This window comes from Taeniopygia guttata, chromosome 1 (genome assembly GCF_048771995.1).
Source record: "Taeniopygia guttata chromosome 1, bTaeGut7.mat, whole genome shotgun sequence".
Classification (NCBI taxonomy): Eukaryota; Metazoa; Chordata; class Aves; order Passeriformes; family Estrildidae; genus Taeniopygia; species Taeniopygia guttata.
In genome coordinates, this window is record NC_133024.1 from 39,294,173 (window position 1) to 39,315,349 (window position 21,177).

The following is a 21,177-nucleotide window of genomic DNA, read 5'->3' on the forward strand; positions in this document are numbered from 1 at the left end:
TTTAATAACCTGCAAAGTATTTCCCTGCTGAGGTAGAACACCAGGAATACAGAGCAAATTTTAAGGAAACCACTTGACTGCAGATGTGCAGAATAGTGGCTCTCTTCCCATAGCACTCTGTTCCATTCTCCCAGCCTTATTTTTTTTCCCACTACAGAAAGGCTGGTTGCCCATCTTTACTCAGCTTGATACAGGATTGATAAAGGCAGTTTGATAAAGTCAAGTGCTTTGGATCCAAGTCTGTAAAAACTAGTCTCCAACGTTTATTTCAGAGATAATTTTTGAGATCAGATCTTTATTGTCAGATTGTCCACTTCATTTGTTAGAAAGCTGTGTCAGTCTCTAAGAAAACTTTATCAGTACATAACTATATAAATCCCAGATATTATTTCTAGAACAACTGGAAAGGTATATTTACCAAGGAAAAGAATGTATTTGAAAGAGCAGGCAGCAATACCTCAAAGAGAGACATAAGTGAAGACAGTAGCAAATCTTTGGAGGCAGATGTAATGCAGTGACAATAAAGCTGAAGAACAAACCAGAGACCAGTCAAACTGAGGAGGCAGCTTTGGAACTTCCATTCAGATGGCAGAGATGCATTCTACCACAAAGAGAGTGGAAACCCTTACAAAACAAAACAAGAAAAGAAATGTAGGGTATCAATTGTAAAGAATGCCATTGTTTCACAAATTATGATTAGGATAGAGACAGAATATGAAGCCCTAAAAATTGTGCAAGAAGCAAAACCAAAAATAACAAACTAACAGCATTAAAAAAATCTTTTCTAAGACTTCCCTAGCTAAAACAAAGTAATCTCTTTTAGATAATTAGGAACAATTCAACATAAAGCAGCAGATAATAAAACAAAATTGCAATGGATACTTTAGAAATTGAAATTGAAATGGTATTTCATTCAAAACATATATACTTAGATTTATTGTTCATTAAAAAGGATTTAATTGTGACTAAGATACTTAAAGCGTCCATCAGCTGATAGACATCAAGGGCAGATGCACGGGTGAGAGTTTATTTTGTTTTCCTAAGGTAACCAGGACATTTACATGGGGCTAGTACGTATATGCAAAATAGGATATTTGACCTATGGAAGACTTATACATTCTGGAATGTTAAATGGAGATCAGCTACAGAGCTCTTCCTTTATGTCACACTGTGATAGTATTTGGAGAAATAATTCAACACATGGTCACATTTTCCATTTTATTCATCTATGTAAAAACAACATAATTCTTTTAAACGGAAAAAAAAAGCAGCATGAAATTCTTTGAGTAAAACTGAAAGCTCTTTCAGTTGCCAAAAAAGGTGAATTATAACCTTATAAAAGAGTTAAAAGAAAATTGAAAAATATTAAAATTAATTTCTAATTACCCCTACCTGAACTAGTTTAATTGACCTAATCAAAACACCCTGCTCTGTTCTGTAAAAAAATGTCTTACATCCCATTCATGATTTATTTGTAAAGAGTGTGTTATATCCTGAGTGCATCACAGAATCTCTCAGTCCAGTATCCATTTTTCAGAAATCTGACAAACAGTTTAAAAAGAGGTCTCGCATTTCACTCTTCTCTCAACATTGTTACCAATAGTGACTCATTTTCTTTTTATTATTGTCATCAATAGACATTGTTAAGGTCAATAAGTACTAGTTATAATTTCACGATTCTTGGATACTTTAGACTAAACAAGGAACTGGTTTTCCTAGACTAGGTCATTTTTCACATCACTGACCAGAGTGACAAAATCTCAACACTAATATTTTACAAAAATAAATTTGAGGAAATGTCTTTGCTGGAAATGAACCTGAGAAAAGATGCCAACTTCCCTAGAAAGATAGCTCACCTAAAACTTTCAAGACCCATTGCAATGAGGTTTCTTTCACATATTTATGGTTTCTTTCATATTATTATTTCAATCTCAAATCTTCCAAAGGTTATGATATACAATAACCTTTTTTTTATACATCAAGGAAGAATCTGCTACCTTAGGATGATTTTAAGATAATTTCCATTGCAATTACTTCATAGATAATTTTTTTTTAAAGGATTAACAAGAAATTATTACAAATACTACATTACTATTTTGTGTTAAGCACTCAAAGATAAATAAGAAATCTGTCCCAAGGCAGATACCTGAGGCAAAAAATACACTATTCTACTTTTTCTTTTTTTTTTGAGCTGGCAAAAGTACTTGTGTGTAATAAGTGAAATGAAAGTTTTTCTTCGGTTGTATAACTTTTAATTTTACTAATTAAAGAGATAGTTTTGTCCTTGACACCAAATTCCTGATATGAAAACCATTCTCTAATTGTTCTCTAATCTCTCAATTGTATGGTCAGTCAACAGAAGGCCATGAATTATTTTAAAATAATGTGACTTTCTGAGAAAATAAATAATCTTCATTCTTCAAAGAATTTATTTACCAAAAGTTTTTTTGTTTGGAAACTGATAGTATGGTTTTTTCATTTTGATAGATTCTGAAGGACTTTGCAGTTTGATAATTGCATAAATCTGGGAGGTCTCTGCAGAATATAAACCAAAATAATTTGTGATGTACTAACATTCTTTTAATCCACATGGGTAGTTTAAAAGGTTCTGATCTACATTCTAGGTATTTGTAGGGAAAGTGCAGTATTTCTTCAATTCTAATCAACAAGAGCACTAAAAATATACAAACTCTGTAAACCATACTAAAATCCTTCCATAGACATTTGGAAATGTACTTGGAGAAACAGAGAGGAAGTTAGATAAACGTTGAATAAATTAATGGCTGTTCTTGCACATGTAGAGTAAGTAGTGATGAGTGATGACTCATAATTGTTTCAGTTTCCCTTTCTAAAACTTACTTGGATTATAAGGTTTAGAAATCTGCTGTCTGGTGAATGGGGTAGTAAAATGAGGGTCCTGCTTAAGCAAGCTCTTGTAAGTAATTCTTTTTGTCATCAATGTGAAGAAGATCAGTATCTGAGCTATGTCTTGTCTTTGACCCCTTGCTTGTCCTTATAGCCTAGCTATTTGTGTGTGTAAAATAATAGCTGCATATTCAAATGAAAATTTGCAGTTTGTTATAATCTTTCTGTTTGCTGTACCACACTCTGGTTCTGTCAGCTGCAGCTTTTCCTCTATTCATTAGGTCTGCTTCACAGATAATCTTCCTTAGACTATCACTTTGTCTGTTTCATCCTTTGCTGGTTCTCATGTCTCTACTGCATATGCAAGTTGCTTGCTGCATTGGCTGAGCATCACCAACTGCGCGTGGTTTGTAGGTTCCCAGGACAGTGGCTGACCATGCTCCAGTTCTCATCCATCTCATCCTACATGAGATGCTCTTATAAAATATAAATCATTATTACTTTTGTCATAATTTTAAGAGTGAAGTTTTAAATGAAACTTCATAGAAGTATCTGGAGTGAGTCATCTACACTCAGGATTGTTGGTTATATGATGAAATAATCTCACTGAAAAAAAATTGATTCTCACCCTATTCTGTTGCATTCTTCTGTGCTTTTTTTCCCTTGCATGTGAGTATCACATCTCACTAAACACCACCCCCTTCATTTATTTCACTTTCCAGGTTTATCTCAACTTTTATAAATCTGATCTCATCAACACAGAAGGAAATGTAAATAATTTTAAAGCAGCATAAGTGAAAGTAAGAGTTAGTCTTATTTAGAGTAATTTCGTGCTACTTCTAAGCTGTCATTCAGGATATTATATGATATTTTGGACTTTCTGTTGGGCTCATTGCTATTATACTAATGATCTGCTTCTAAACCATGATAATTAAAAAAAAAAAAATTCCAATCAGAGTAAATGAGAAATATTTACACATCTGTCTTTGAGGCCATTGTTTCAGGCTAGATGCAAGTTTTAGGCTTAATCTGGAGAAGGATATGATGAAAAATATTCCAGGAGCAACTCAGAAGTCACTGTAAGACAGAAAAAAAAACCTTCTTCAGCTTTTTCTTGATCTTAGGTCGTTTGTCACCATATTAAATTAATTATGGCCTAATAATTTACTCTTTAATTTTCTTAGGGTAAGACTTACCAGACAAACACAAAATGTGTTTTCTTTGCTCACAAATGAAAAGTTCTTCACTTAATGAGCAGTTTTGATGTCACATATAGATCCAAGATATGAAAGTTTGTATGGTGGAGTTAATGTATTTCTTCCTGCTCCGAGAAGTAGAGAAGTATTTCAACTCAGGCCTTCGCCACTTATTTCAAGTCTGACATGCAATCAATCTTTTTTTTTTTTTCCAGTTCTTGGTTTCATTTGAAAAGAAATGTGTAATTTGTTTTCATGGAGAGATCTGACCTTCATAAAATGGAAACAATTGTGTGGTTCTGTCTTATATGAGTCAAATTTCTAAAATGCAATTCCTACACACCAAAGCCCAGACACAAGGAAATTGCAAAAGTAGCATCAACAATACTGTGAGCTGTTAATTTCAAGATAATACACTGTGCTGGAAATCACAGCTAATGCCATGATTTACCTTCCAGAGTGATAAAAGAATGCTCACATTAATTGGTAATGAACAAACAATTGAGCTTAAGCAGAAGTGTTTACAGCTGAGGAAGACTTTTTCTTTCTTGCCATCTTCCATCATTTTGCTACCATCTGATTTCACATGAGTCACTTTACACCAATGGAATGAAATCCAAGAAGGAATATGTCTAACTCCAGCTAAAGTCTGCAAGATCCAGAGAGAAATTTCATATCTATTTTTAAAGCATTCATACAGGAGCAGGAATAACAGTTTAGGAAATTAAACCAAACATCTCTATAATTCACCTCTTCAGTGGAGCAAGGGAAGAAAGATGAAAAAACCTCGTGGGGCAAGAAAAGGACAGAGCAATCCCTCACCACTTACTACCATGGGTAAAATTGGCTTGACTTTGGGGAAAATTATAACAGAGTAGGATGGTTATACATAAGAACAAAAGTAAAATAATTTTCTTTTCATTCCACTCATTTTTTCAAGCTGCACTTCACTCATAATCCTTTTTTCCTGCCCCTCACTCAATGCCATGCAGTCCTCCATGAACAGACTGCTCCAGTGTAAGTCCCTCACAGGACACAGCTCTTGCCAGAAAATCTACTTTTGCATGAGTTCCTCTCCACAGGTTGCAAGGTCTAGCCCAGAGTTGGCTTCTTTTTGAGCTCTTCATGAGTCACAGCTTCCTTTGTGGGATCTCCATCTGCTCTGGTGTGGGGCTGTCCATGGCCTGCAGGGTAGATGTCTGAGACACTGCAGCTTTCTATGGGCTCATGAGAGTGAGGAATCTCTGCTCTGGAGCCTGGTGCACCTCCTCCCTCCATTTTTTCCTCCAACCTCGGTGTTTGCAGGGTTTCCTCTCTCTCACAGGTGTTGCTCTGGTTTTTTTTTACCTTTTTTTAAATAGATTATCACAGAGGCACCACCAAAGTCGCTCAGCTTTGGGCAGCGGCAGGTCTGACACGGAGCCTGCTGGTATTGACTCTGTCAAATATGGGGGTAGCTCCTGCACAGAGGCCAATCCTAAAACATACCCTGGCTATCTAGAGCTTGCTTTGTAAAACTGACATGTGGCCACACTTCCCTCTTCAGTTTACTATTCCATCAACTTAGATAGAGCAGGGTTTTCAAATATGACATATTTTATTACTAGTAATGAATAAACAGATTAAATCAATAATTATTGTCAGCCACAGAACTAAACCTTTGGAAGAGAAAAGGCTAAGTTTCTGCCTCAATTAGAGCTGTTACTCTGCCCCATGAATTCTATTCCTGGATTTCTATTCTTAGCTTTCTATTTCTGTATGAACTTGAACAAGTCACTCGTCTTCTCTCTGCTTAGTACTTGGCAGAAGTTCTTCTGGGGTTAAAATCATTATTCAGTACATGTTATGATCACCATGTAGAAGGTCACTGCACAGGAATTGCAAAACTTATTTTTCACCATGAATTTAAACATGTTTGCGTTTTGAAATAAAATGGAATTCATTAATAGTAAATAATACAATGCATAGAAATATTATTTTATGCATGATTAAGAGAAAATTATCTTATTATGTTTGTCTGGTGGAGTAGAATTTGATTAAGAATTCCACTTAAATACATAGATACACACACATTCACCTGGCACCTGTTTCACTGTTAGAGGGGAAGCTGCTGCCTGAGCATCCTCACACTATTCAAGGAGTCACTCACACACCACTTGAAACTTTATCTGCAAAGACCAGAGTCCCTTTGCAGCAGGAGGCTTCATGAGCCAACTCCTTGCTCACACACATGCTCACTCATGGACATGCTTCCCCCTTCTTTGGGTTTGAACTTAGGCTTTCCTTAGCAAAGTCTCAGGCACTGGATTTATAAAAATAAATAATAGAGCAGGTCAGCTCTAAATAGCAGCAGCAGGTCACCTCAAGCTGGGTGCCTCCAGAGGGTGACACAGAACAAAGAAATAAATCCCCAGGCAATTTTACCCTTATGAATTCTGCATCCACCTCTCACTCACTCTTCCCATGTCTTGTGTGCGTTTCTTGTTCTAATGGTGATTTTGGAGTCTTTTAACAACCTGTTGGATTCTTTCAATTTGTCTGAGCAGGCAGGTTGTCCACTATTCTCATCTTGTAGAGTTACAGCTTCTGCTGGTGGTTGTAGTGTCTTGTTTACACTGCTGCTGCACCTGCTCTTTGGTAGAACATGAGAAATTAAAAAATCTCTGATCTGGGCTAAACATTACTTGTCAACAACTAAACCATCAGTGTGCTTTCAATGTTGTTTCATACTAAAGACAAAGTAAATCACTGTACTAGCTACTAGGATAGTTACTATGAAAAGCTACTATGAAAATGAATTCCTATAATCTATTCCAGCCAAGAGCATATCTAGGTGTAAGTTCACAGCTTGAAGCCTAAGGCTTCATCAAAACAAGTTACTCATGCTAAGACAAACAGCATACTAAACACATAGTATTCTGGTTGTGTAACTCATTCTACAACATTTATTTCAGCTAAACAACTAATATCTCAATGTTAACTCAACTCTCAGTATTCTCAGCTGATCATTTTACCTTCCTTTCATTCTCTTCTCAATTAGTACATTGCAGAAAATGGATAAATATCAATTGGCTTCAACAGAAAAGGCTTTTTGTTGTTTTTCTAGCTCATGTTTGTGGTATGCAGACCTATAGCATGTCATGGAATCTGCAGAGTAAGAAGGCTGGAACTCTCTGTCTACCTTCTCAGGTACAAAGGAAAGATGTGATATCTCTTCTTTGGTTATACATTATAGTTGTTACACAATTTGCTTTTCCTCAAAATTAAACCAACAACAAATCAAAACCAACAATCCAAAACAACAAAGAAACAAAACAAAGCGAAACACATGGACCATAATATTGTCTACTTTGAATAACAAATTTTCTGAACAGACTGTCATTGTGCTGGTAAGAATTGCAAGAAAGCAGCTTTTTGCACAAATACACTCAAACAATGCTTATGAAGCACTTTGCATTTCAAAAGAGGAGTCAAGACCAAAGACCCATAAGATAGCTCTAAAGTAACTTTGCAAATGCTATGTTTGAAAAATAATATTTCAGATTTACTATTTTTCATGGATCTCAGGGGCTTTGGTTTATATGTGACATTAATCCACTTTTACTCAGGCTTTGCTTCTTAGAGATATCCTTCCTATTTACCCGACTTTCCAATTTTTGTTGTTTACCAACTTTACCACTCTCCTATTGATAACAGAGCTCATGCAAACTTAGTCACTATCTTCCATGGACTTCTTGTCTGAATATCACTGACCTCAGTGACGTCAGAGGCTGAAACAGTTGCTCAGTTTTCTCATGCCTTTCCAAGTACAAAGAACTCCTATAAAATCTTGGATTTTATATGAGAATGAAGATATATACACTAAAGCTACATCACCTGCATCATTATACAGTTGATCATCTGGTTGCTGCGCTGCTCCAAATTTAGATTTAGACTCGTGATACTAGAGTTTGAAAAAATACATTACCAGAAAATGTATCCCCAAAGAGAGATATTTACATACAGGAGATTCCTACTATAAATTCTTCCTTGGGCTTGTATTGATTGCTGTTGGAAGTAAAAAAATTGGCTGGATTTACCTTCTTACTGTATCATCTGATGGGAAACTGTATGTTTACTTGCACAGATGCTAAAAGGAATGAACAGACAGATAACAGGAAGACAGTCATTGCACTCAAAATGCAGATAGAAGACAAACTCTATGCATGAAAATACTGCAACACAGTTGTTTACAAAAAGGAGAAAAATGGGACTATGATTAAAAAAGGTCAATTCAAATGTGTGAGGACAACTAACAATTATTCAGAAAAGAATTTGATCAGGCATCATTAGAATTCATCAGCTTTTGCAAAAACTCCTTTGCTAATAAAAGAGCTGTTTAGGAAATTATTTTCTTAATTTTATTTTTATTAAAAAGACAGTGGTAACTTTGGAGAAAACTGACCAGATGAAATTGTAACTTCACTTAGCCTCTGTTCTTCTTCTGGGCCAGGATTTCAGCTGCTGTGTCCTTTACTTGGCGGTTTTCCAGTCATGAACTAACCTGCTATTTCACTGGTGAGATCTAGTGTAAGATGTATCTGTCCACTTCATTAAAGAAAAATACCTAATGGTTTAATACTACCAGAAAAACTGTACAAGTAATCTTTTATTTATTTATGGTATTCATGTGTCACTAAAATATTTTACTAACTTGAAATAAAACCAGGCATTTTTTGTACTCTGGACTGATAGTCTAAAAATCAAAGTAATATACCATCATTCAAACTTTCTTACTGAATGAATAATGCATTGAAAAATAATTTTATAATAATTCAATAAAAAAATCCACCTTCAATATTTAATTTGTAGTGATCAGACTTTTCTACTAATCCATAATGGTGTGGAGGTTCTAAGGCAATAATGTTATGTGCAGATCTCAGTACCCTGAAACCAGAACAGAAGCAGCCTGTTCAATGTTAAGAAGACTGTAACCCTGAGGAAAGACTAATGAAGGTAACATTTATTTCTATGTCTAGTGAAGGTGATATTTGTTTTCAGGTACTGGGAGTACCTATTGAACAGAAACAAGGACTCCAGGAAATAAATATGTAAAACTTTCAGTCAGCCAATCACTTACATGGCTCTAACTTCCAGTGAAGCAACAGGATGACAGGTGCATCTATTTGTGACATGGTGTATGTATTTGTGTTTCCTTCCTGAAGCAGTCCTCTGCCAAAATCTTTATTTCCCAAATGTTAGTCTATACTTTTTTTTTCTATTCTGAAACAGGATAATTTTGGGAAGGGTTGCTGATTGCATTTCTTGTAATTATCTGTGTAATATATATATATTTATCAGAAAAGGATAAATAGAAAATATTACAGTAGTCTGGAGTCTGCAGTACTTCATAAAGTAATTTGTACTTACAATGTGTGATGTAGAAGAGTTGGGGTTTTTTAGCCTCTCCTATAAGCATGTTTTTGAATTTTTGCAAATGGATTAGTCCATCTACATGACAAAATAGGCATGCAAATACCGGTGACCTGAGCTGAACTAATCTACTGTGATTCAATACCAGAACTCAACTGCAACTAATAAAGATTGATAGCAAAATGAAAGTTCTGATCCACCTAATGAGCCTATTGGTGCATTTAGAACTATTAATGTGGCAAATCTTTGAACATTTATGTTGGGATATATCTATTTGCAAACAGCAAGTCTGATGTTTACATTTGCAATTAAAAATGTTTTAGATATACAGGTTCTGTTCTGCAACTTGAGTAATTTATTTGAAACCTTTTGATAGTTTTTCATTATGATTTTATTATCTTTTTGCCTAAAATGTTTGGTTTATTTAAAAAGGAGATGATAAAGGTTAAACATATGCTTAAAGACATAATTATTGAAAAGAAATAACCGGTTCAACTAACTGCATGTGAATCATTTTAGTCAATATTAATTACAGAGACATTGAGATGCATACTTTTCATGTTTAACTAAAGAACAGAGCAGGAGTTGCATGCCTATTGCTTTCTTATGCCTAAGTGTGATTGGAACTAAATTTGCTCAATTTAATCAGAAATATTCCTGCATATTCTGAGCTGCCAGATGTGGTAAAAATCTTCATCAAAGTGATGTGTGATAAAATGTCATGTATCTGGCAAAATCTACATTTTTTTTCTTTCTGAGCTGCTAATCACACAAGGATTTGGAGTAAAAAGTTTTTTAGCAAACCAGTAGTTCCAGGAGGACAGATGGAGGAGGAGGAACTACTTATGGATATGATTGAAGATGATAGGACTCAGGAAAAATAAGTTGCATGGGGGAGCAGACGTTTCAGGAGCTACAGGTTAACACAAAGGAGTACAACAGGGATCAAAGCTCTGATTCTTGAAGCAGTAGTTGCCAAGATGCATACGTGCAACCTTCTGTTAAAGTCGATGGACAAGCAGTAGACCTTAATTCACCTTACCACAGGTGCAGATTGAATTCCTATTTTTAAAGGTAGGCAGCAGAGAGTATTCCAGACTTCCATCTACACAGGGGTGGATGCTATGACTTAGGATACTGGGGAAACCTAGCTCGAGTCTTTCAGGCTGGAAGCTGAAGGCCAGGCAGGTAAAGAAGCCTGAGCAACTAAGCTGGTGTACATTTGTCAAACCCAAACCAATTTTTTCATCCTGTTTGTAAAGTTCACATTCCTTCTACACATTAAAGGCACAATGAATGTTTAAAAGTTGTCCTTTTATGAAAAGAGAAATCTGTGAAGTGGGTGACCTTACATAACAGTAGTGCCCTTGTGGGTTGAACCTGGCCAGATGCCAGGTGCCCAAAAAAGCTGCTCCATCAGTTCCCTCCCCAGCTGGGCAAAGGAGAAGCAAAGGAGAAAATATATAATGAAAAACAAGTCTTTTTCATTGCAGATTCAGCAAAAGTATGTGCAAAGCTGACTATATACTGTAGTTCTCAAAGCTGACAAAATTTGGAATATTGTATTTATTTTTGTTTTGTTTTGTTTTTCTGAGGAAATTGGTCAGTGTTTTTTGTGCTTCATTCATGAAGCATAACTCATTTTAGTATATAGAGTTGCATATTCGGATCTTATGTGCACAGACATGATACAGATGTGTAAGTAACTTGTGTGTATTGGTTCATTAGCTCTATTGGTTAGTGCACAGTCTTAACAACACCAGGGTTGTGGGTTTGATCTCCATAAAGGCTATTCACTGAAACGCTGGAGTTGATCTATGTGAGCCCCTTTCAACTTCTAATATTCTGTGATTATGTGAAATTCCAAAGCTTTACTCTCATCTCTTTCCTATATTTCTCCTGAGAATCAAACCTTAGAGGTTTCTCTTCTTTATCCCACTGCTTTAAGTAATCTGTTCAAGATTTTACCTTATACAATGAGAGTAAAGAGCCATGAGCCTGCAGCAATCAGAAGGGTGGTTGCAGCAGTGGTAAGCTAGATCAAAACTAGCTCAGGCACTAAGTACAAATTGTACTGGCTAACCCTAAACCTAACTGCATTAGGGGTTATGCAGCCTGTAGGGACAATGTGGCTTGTGCAGCTGCCCCATGTAGACTGACCAGACGTGGCTTGAGGACTTCTACAAACATACAAAAATACCCCAGCTCACCTGACTAAAAGCTCTACATGTCCCCTGGTTTGCTCTCTAATGCAGTGATATTGAAATAGAGCAACAGGTCCTACATCAAAGACACTTATGCTGCTATTTCTTTCTACTGTTTTAGCTGAAAGGAGAACTTTTAAGAAAATCTACTGCAATGTATGTGGTGTAGCTTGTCTGTTTTCCTCATTCACTCTCCTTTGTATCAATAGATATTTGCATATAAATTGCTCGGAAGGATGTATTAACAACTAAGGATGGTGGAAAAAGAAATTATTTGAACGAATTGTAAATCCACCAGAGGTTTTTTCCCAGACTTAGAAATTTATATATAAAATGAAATCTCTTCACAAAATACAGTTCTTTTAAGTTGCCAGTACTCCTGCATTGGAAAATTATATCACTGTTGTAGAAATAAAGCACTACTGAAAGCAGCATAATTAATAAAACAGGGAAAAGTTCTTCTCCTCATTCTGACTTGGTAGTTCAGTATTTATAAATGTAGTGGTTATTGAAGGGTAAAGCAGATTGCTGCCATATTGATTCACTTTAAAAAAAGCTTGAGTGGAAAACCAGCATGCAACAGCAAAATGTTGAGAAAATAAATGAAACTGGGTTCAGAGAGACTCTGAAGAGGAATCTAAACTGAGGTAGCACAGTTAGACCAAAAAAGCCCTATTGAGACAAATAATAGAGGCAAAAGCAGAGTTGTGCATAAGTATATATAATGACACACTGCTTTTCAAACAGCTATTTCCAAAGTTTTAGTTTTTATACCAGTGCAAATCAGATTTTGTAGAGGAGATGTTAGAAGAATTAATTAGAGTGAGACAGAGATAAACAATTCCAGATAATTTCCATAGTCAGACTATCTGTGAAAGAGCAAAAGAAGAGATACATAGATTAGCAGCAACTAAGAAAAATTTCATTACTTACAAAAAATAGAAGTTAAAGAGTGGAGGACTTGTTTTATAAGGTCTTGAGTTTTGTTTCATGTACAATATGAAAGCATTGATAATTCTTTTCAATGACTAGTCTTTAAAAATATATTGATAACAGATACTTTTTTTTTTTGTAATATATATTATAATATATGCCCATTAAAAATAAAGAAATACTTCCTAGCTTTCTTTGCTGCTTGTTTGCATTTTTGAGATTTTGGGATGCATTTGAAAAGACATAGTTCAGTACTAGTCCATTGAAAAACCTGAACCCTTTTCTTTAAACGTAATCCAAGCATCTCTCCTAATTATACATGTGCAACTGTTTAAATTTCAAATACAAAAAAAAAAAAAAATCTTATTTCCTTGTAAAACTCTGAATCAAAAGTGAGTAAACTAAAATAAAACAACAAAGCAACAAAAAGAAACCCCCAAAAACATAATGAAATGGATTGGGACAAGATAGATTTATCTACTGCTTTCTTCTGCTTATTTTTTGAAAGATACTGAAGATCATCTGGAAACAGTAACAGTGTGTAGAGACTGTAGTGGAAACTACAGGATATTCAGTTTGGGACTACAAAATGTTTTGCTTATATTTTGTATATTTAGAGTTGTACTTATTATACACCAAAATTAATTTTGCAACCTGAAATCCTTAAGCGATAACATCTCTAATCATGTGTTTCAGAGCCAGGTTGTACTTGCCTGACCATTTTTATAAATAACCTGTGAAAATCCCAGTACATGTATCAATACAAAGAATCATGTCTTACTAAGGAATGATCCCAAATATCTAATGGATAAGAAGAAAGCACTCCTCACTCTATTGCTTTTCTTCAAGAAGGCTGAAGAGGAACTTTTTATGAGGGCAGTGACAGGACAGAAGGAAATGGCTTTAAACTGAAAGAGGCTAATTTTATGTTACATATTAGGAAGAAATTATTTAATGTGACAGTGGTGAAACACAGGCACGGGTAGCCCGGGGAAGTTGTGAGTGCTCCATACCTGGAAATGTTCAAGGCCAGGTTGGATGGAGATCTGAGCAACCTGGTCTAGTGGAAGGTGTTCCTGTCTGTGGCAGGGGTGCTTGGAAACAGATGACCTTTAAGGTCCCTTCCAACAGAAACCAATCTGACCCCCTGGTCAGTACATTGGTGTCAAGGAATGTAGGCACAAATTATTTTTCACTGGAGACTTCTCTTGTGGAATATAATTTTTGGTAATCTGGTTATCACAGGTATTAGCAGACCATACTATCAAAAATGTGATCCTATTTTACTGCAGCATTAAACATACAAGATTCATATCTCCAGTTGAGATAGCAAGCATTTATTATTATTATTATTAATTTAATTATTAATATTTATTATTATGTGCATTTATGAAAGTTTGGAAAATTACAGAGTAATTGTACATGTGTTAGGTAGATCAGGAAAAAACTGATCAGAAGGCAGCATTGAGCATGATGGATGATCAATAAATCAAAATATATCAAAATTCCCATTAGAGGCTGAGGATTTCTGTTATACTTTCTATCATTTTATCAGGTAAGAATATGATAGTTCTGCTACTTAGATTCACCTTTCCTGTTTGGCAAGACAGTCAAAGGCAAATGCAAATAGAAAATGAGGGGCAAAAGGAAATACAGAAAACATAGAAGGACATATGTGTTTATGTTTATATCCTCAGATTATCAGGGCCTTGACAGCAGATTTTGCTTTTATACTTTAGTTCCTCCTCCATTTTCCTCAATCTGAGATACTCTCTTTGGGTTTATTTCTTCTTATAGTGAGACAGAATCCATCTACTCCTGTGCTGCTGGTTAAACAATCAGACTTTTCTTTTTTCCTAGTGAAGAAAGAGCAGAAGAAGAGAAAGGAATTCACAAGTGGAGCAAGGACAAAGTCGATCCCATAGGACTCTCAGCAGGGCTTCAATTAGTTCAACACTGCTATGTGCTTCCCATTTTTAGTCCTGTTAGAGCAGCAACTGGTGGTCATGGAGGTCTTTAAATCATAAAACTAGAATCTTCAGAGAAATGCAGAAGCCTAATAAATCTTCCTCTTCTCAGAAGTATTTCCCCAAAATTTTCTCCATGCTCTGACCATATCTAAGTGCCCTCTTTTCAACCTGTTTAAGAGGTGATGGATGAGACATGAGCCCCAAACTTCTATTATAGTTGTGAGTCCTTTGTGCCAGTTAATGTAGTCAGTTACCTTTCTTTTGTATCTTCTCTATCTCTTCTCATCTTCTCTATTCTTCTCTTCTCAATCATTGCATTGTTGTATTGTTGTCACTGTGAACATTTTATATGACAAAATTCATAAGCTTTCGTTTAGATTCTTCCTTTGTCCATGTGAAGTTAGTTTTTGGCACAGGCTGTTGGCCTCCCTTAATAAAAGCCATTTCTGTATTCTGTGCAAGAATAAGTCTCTGGCCCTGAGACTTACTCTTCATGTACCTTGCCAGCAGGAAGGAAGAGACTTTGTGTGCTGACATGCTGCATGATCTCCTACATAATGAAAATGCAGCAAATGTGCTTGAATTGAAAGGAAATGAAGAATGACAATAGGGGTCCTGTTATGTAAAATCCTCTTAGCTTTTGAAATGTCACTTTCAGTTGTCATGATGAAACACTGAATAAAGGAGGCAAACAAAAGACCTCTAACAAGGGCATACAGAAAGTATCACACATTGGGAGTGGGTTTCTGCAATGCTGATGCCAAGGTCCAATATTAGGAGGGCAGCTGTAGTACTGGGGGATGCTATCCTCCAGATAAGGTATTAAAATGATTTCCCATCTGCTTATTTTTAACATCACTTTGAGATGATAAAAATTTCATGATACTGACTCGAGGGAGATGATGGTAGTGGTGTTAAGGAGGATAGGGAATAGGGAATAACTTTGCTTCCAGCTGGAAAAATCACTCTTTGTTAAATATTTTCATTACAAATTAATTGGCAGTGTAACAAACATTCATGACTACACAGCATGCAAGATGTTATACAGGACAGACTGGTGACCATTCTGATCTTTGTAATAGAATGCACTAAACCTGTTTAATTGTGAAGTTACCCATGAAAGAGGGAAAAAACCCCTATGTGCTGATATATTTGCAGAAGCACCTTTCTTTGAGTACACTTCTGCTTGCTTAAAAAACAAATTCTACATTAAACTAGGTAGAAAAATTTTGCAGATAAGGTGTGTATTTAAATATATAGTGATGAACTTACTTGAATATTGCCAGACAGATATTTCAGTCATCTGTTTTCTTAATACATTTAAGTAAAAAGATACCAATTCAAATTGAGCTGTATCTTGCAAGTATAAGCTATAATAACTGCAACAGAAATATAATTAATCACAGTCCCAAAATATTATTTCCATGGTCTACCCAGGACTTAATTATGTAGCATGCAATGCTTCTGAAACTATACCTGCCACCTGCAGACACAGTCGAGTAGGTAGGTGATGAGACAGTGTGTCAGAACTCTGTTACTTAGGCACAGGCTGTGAAATACCTAGGATAAAATGTTTTGATTATTCTACATGGAAAGGTATGTGATGTCTTTCAACTCCCCATTTAACAAAATCCCATTCTCTGTCTCAAAGTTCAGGGCAGAGGACCAGAGAAGGGGGAATGTGCAGTAAATATCATGAAAGGGTGCACCAGAATCAGTTGATATGGAAATACAGAGAAGTCTCTAATATGCAAAGGAGACAGAAGGTAAGAACCCATCATCATCATACACTGGAAACAGGAAAGCAAACAGAAGTAGTAGTAGGGTACTATCCACGAAAATATTTTTTTAATTCATTATTATTGTCTTCTGTTGTAATGCAAGCAAGAGTTGCAACTTAGTAGTAATACCCTTTTTAGTAAATGCCTTCACTTTTAGCTTATTGCTTCTAAGAAAACAGAAAGTTAAAGAAAAGGTACATTAAGCATGTCCAGAGAAGAGAAAATTGGCTGTTCAATTGAAATCTTTTATACATTTTGATGGTTAAAGCTAGGTTTTTAATGTTTGATTTTTGCATATTTGAGATGAATCTTGGCAATGTTGCTATTATATGTATGTGTGGTACCTGGATACAGTATGACCATACACTTATACATTGTACAGTGAAAGCAGTGAAAACTTAATTACACAGTGGTCTATATTTATAATAAAAATCAATGTTTTAAACTGTCACCTATTATAATTCCAGGTTATTAACTGTACTTACAAAATTTTGACAAATGTTAACAGTTAATTATATATGATACATAATCCAAAACTGTATTATTTTTAAACTGTATTAGTTTTAAAGGATAATCCTTGGAAATCAAGTCCACAATAAAAAAAAAAACAAAAAAACAAATTAAATGAGTCCTTAGATGCAAAAATCTGCTTTTTACTTCCATTTGTATGTTGATTGCACTATAGCTTTATAAACACTTTCTTTAATACTCTATTATTTTCATGCTGGGAAAGATGTATGAGTAAGTTATTGATCTGTAACTCCTGCAAGTTATTAGAAAGGAGGAATTTAATTGCAGACTGTAAATGTAAATATTGGTTTGTAGGTCCATGAAACAGAATATTTATGAGGCAGTCTAATTTTTAAACAAGAAAAGCCTTAAAAATATTAATCAAAACACAGAACAAAGTTCCAAATTCACTACTTTATATAAATGTTGAGTATAAATGAAGACCTCAGCTTTAATGTCAGAAACATACAAGATTAAAGATATTCTTGAAAACAAGGGACAGAAGCTGATCTCCCAATAAACCCCAGAAAAATTGAATTAATATTTAAGAAAATTTATCAAATGAATGAACGGGTTGATTCTGTCTTTAAGTAGATTCTGAAATACTCAAAATTATAATTACCAGCATATGCATAAAATTATGATCAAAAACCTGAAGAAGTACAATTCTTCTGTACATGCACTAGCAGAGTCTCTATTCAAAATGTCACTGTGAGCTATGAAATATAAATAGCAGCTGAAATGTCAATCTATCCAAATACATGATCACTAAAGATTAGACTAATAGGATCATGGAATACCCTGAGCTGGAAAGGACACAGGAGTTATCAAGTCCAATTCAAAACTCCACAGAGGGAAATCTAAACGTTAAACCATAGGTCTAAGAGTGTTGATCAAATGCTTCTTGAACAGTGAGAGGCGAGGGTCCATGACTACTTACCTGGGGAGCTTTTTCTGATTGTTGTTCACACTTTCAGTGAAGAACTTTTTTTCTATGTCCTCTTTGAACTCTTCCTGACACAGTTTTCAGCCTTCCCCTTGAGGTCTATCACCCAACACCAGAAAGAGCAGCACCTTCCACTCCACTCATCATCTTCTTGTGATAGTTAGCAAAGAGGCGACCCCTCAGTTTCCTCTCCTCTGAGCTGAACAAAACTGTATCCTCAGCCACCCCTCCTCATAGTCATGCCCTTTGTCCTGTCATCATTTTTGTTGCTCTTCTTAGGAGAGAACAATGATATAAAGATTAAGTTTGTGACTTGATAATTCAGGGTTTATGTGTATTTTTTATTTTATGAACATTTGTTTATTTATGAATATTTGTTTTTTTAAACAGTCTTTCTCAGAATTTATCTCACACAATTTAAGATAATTATTTAGATGAGTACCATATCAGATCCTGAATCATTCACCTATATTCTTTTTCCTGATCAGTGGATAGAAGAAGGCACTTTGAAGCAAAATAATTCTCACCAAAATTAGTCTGAGCTTCTGGTCCATGATTTTTTTTTCACTAGAAATACTTCTTTCTCTCTTTACTGACTAAAAAGAATATTCTGTGTCTAAAAAAGTGTCGGTCCTATAGACATATATAGGAAGTTAAGTACCATCCCAACATTATGCTCCAAGCCTATAATTTAATCTCCATAAGATTGTAAATACCAGTACCAAGGCTCCTAAATTAGAGTCCAAATCAATACTGAATCTACCAGCTCAGCACTATTGGGAAAACGAAGAGCATCACTAATCGGACAGGGAAGGATTTTATTCCCTTGCTATCCAGAAACATTTTAGTTCTGTTAATTACTCAACCAGACTATTTTTGCAATTGATTGACTCCATAACAGCATGAGTTTAATGTTTAGCATGAACTTTTACAGTAAATCAAAACTTAATTTAGCTAAATTAAGTTGTAAGAATCACAGAATTTCATCCAGAACCAACTCCTGCATCAGGCTCATGACTTATATGAACCCTAAACCTCTTGCAAACTCCATCCATGTCACTTGCAAAATAGAAGCATTTTCTTTTCACCAAATCACATTTAATTTATAATTATGGTAGTGTTAAATATGTAACTAAATTATCTTTTTAATATGTACAAGAAATAAACAATATTATGGACCCAGACTCCACTCAGTGCTATACAATCTATAGATGGGAAGGAATGGCTATAAGGCATGGAAATTTTCAGTTGGATATAAGACGAAAATAGCAGAGTAAATGTGTAGGGGCTGGAACAGGATACTTACCAAGCCTGTGAAACCTTCACCCTCAAGGACTTTCAAATTTGATTTTTCAAGACCTTGTTCAAAGTAATCTGAGTAGGCAAGCAGTCTAGATAACTTCTAGAGGTCCCTTCCAATCTAAATGATTACATGAATCTATGATTTTAAGAGGTGATTCTTGTTTGTCTTCTGAATCATCTATTTTCCAATCACAGGCCTTTTTAATGTGTTCAAGCTCTGTCTCCTATCAGAATCGATTTTTCCCACATATGAACTTGTAGACCACGATTTTATAATATTTTCTTGGATATATTTTGCTAGTTTCCCAAATCTTGAACTTCTCTTGTATTTTTTTCTCTATAATATTTTAATATATCAATATCTCTTTTAAAGGCAACCACCAAAAAATGCATGTAGGCACGGTAGCAAAAGTCTCTCAAGTGTTGTACACAAATACAACCTTCTCACTCCTATTTAATATTTTTCCAGTAATACATTTAAAAACATGCTCATCTACTTAGCTTTAGTGTTGCTCAGAGAGCTCATGATCACTTGTATACTATTTCCTCTAAGTCTGACAGTTTTGCTGAACACCAGGATGCCATTTCTCATCCTGCAAGTGTGAGCTACACACTTTTTTCCTTGCTGCATGCCCTTTCATTTGGCTTTGTTAAACATATGTTGTCTAAAGAAAAGTAATTTCCTTTAGCAATATAATTTAGTTCAGTTGGTCTTTGCTCATTATTTCTTGCTCACTAATTATCCATGATCAGCAAATTTGATCAGATAATTGATGAAGAGGTTGAAAAGCAAGAACTAACTTTTCAGAGTCATCTGATTATGCATCCTGTTCACACTGATACTTCATTTGTAATTACTTTCTTATACATCTTTCATAGCTGATATTTAAGCTTCATTGATTTTGCATAACAGTATCTTCACCAGAAGGAAGACAAGGAAAACTGTTTATAGAAGTGTAAGTACATTATGTCAATGCAGTTATCTGCTGCCATTACCAACCAAACTTGTGCAAAAAGATCCCATGTTTGTTTGACAAGGTACATATTCCATGAGGCCATTTTGATCACCATTTTAATCTTTATAGACAAAATCCCTTGTCAAAGTGCCATCACTGTCAAAAACCCCAGCTTAATCATATTATTTACCCTCCCTGAATATTGTTAGACTAGGTAACAAGCTTAAAAAAGAGTCCTCACCTCAGTATCTCACAGACACAGCTATCAAAGTAAATATTGAAACATAATTGTCATAAACATGATCTTTCCTTGCACTCTTAATACTATGGATATTTTTAAATGATGAATTATATGAACATTTTTTTTGTACCTCCTAAAATGTAGTGGCTTCATAAACATGTAAGTATAATGGTGATTTTTTTTTTGTATTTTTAACGCTTTTGTCTTTTTTCCATTTATTCATTATTGATTCATTTGGCATAATAAGCAACATATGAAGAACATAAAATTTTCTATTTTTTTGAAAACATGCAGCAACATTGTTTTTATTACAAAAAATACAGCTAATAGTGATGATTTAAGTGCCTAAAATGCTTGCATAGTAAACCCATAAATGTTTATTTTAGATCATAATTCATTTCTAGACTGCTGAGACTGAAATAAATGACCTCTTGATTCACAGGGACAAAGGGACAGCCTATCCTTCCCTTGACTTATTAGTATAACATTTCCATACCTACTAACATGTAAAATAAAAAAGAATATTGCTTCTGTGGTGTAGTGTCCAGTATTTCTGTCTGGGATTATTTGGGTCTGAGTGGAAATCACATTAATCTAGTGGTATGCGTAGGAATCCACTGAAGACACATGACTAGGTCACACCCTTCTCTTGGTCACGAAATGTAAAATGGATTTGCATGGGTTCAGCAGCCACTTGATCATTATGAAAAGAAGCCTAGGCAGTATGAAAATTCCAGGAAAAATAGGCAGACTCACAATAAAAATAACAGACATGGCATGAATTTTCAGTTGTTTAGATTTGCACTTTTTTTAAGATCTTTCTTGTCTTATTTACAAATTTTGTTTTTATTTAATATCCGA

The 21,177-nt window shown here is 35.0% G+C and overlaps 1 long non-coding RNA gene across 4 annotated transcripts in view; it reads right to left on the bottom strand.

The window, feature by feature from the left end:
• LOC115494625 (uncharacterized) overlaps window positions 1–21,177 on the bottom strand; it is a 294,952-nt gene that overhangs the window by 27,680 nt on the left and 246,095 nt on the right. Inside the window, exons 5-6 of one of the 4 annotated variants that reach the window (XR_012055217.1) lie at window positions 16,057–16,140; window positions 458–624 (exon numbers count right to left, since the gene is read on the bottom strand). The exons of 1 other annotated variant lie outside the window; for it this stretch is intronic. This is a non-coding gene — a long non-coding RNA (uncharacterized lncRNA). Of the gene's footprint in view, window positions 1–418; window positions 625–16,056; window positions 16,141–21,177 lie in introns of all 4 variants that reach the window. 2 more of the 4 variants (XR_012055213.1, XR_012055214.1) reach the window with 2 other exon arrangements.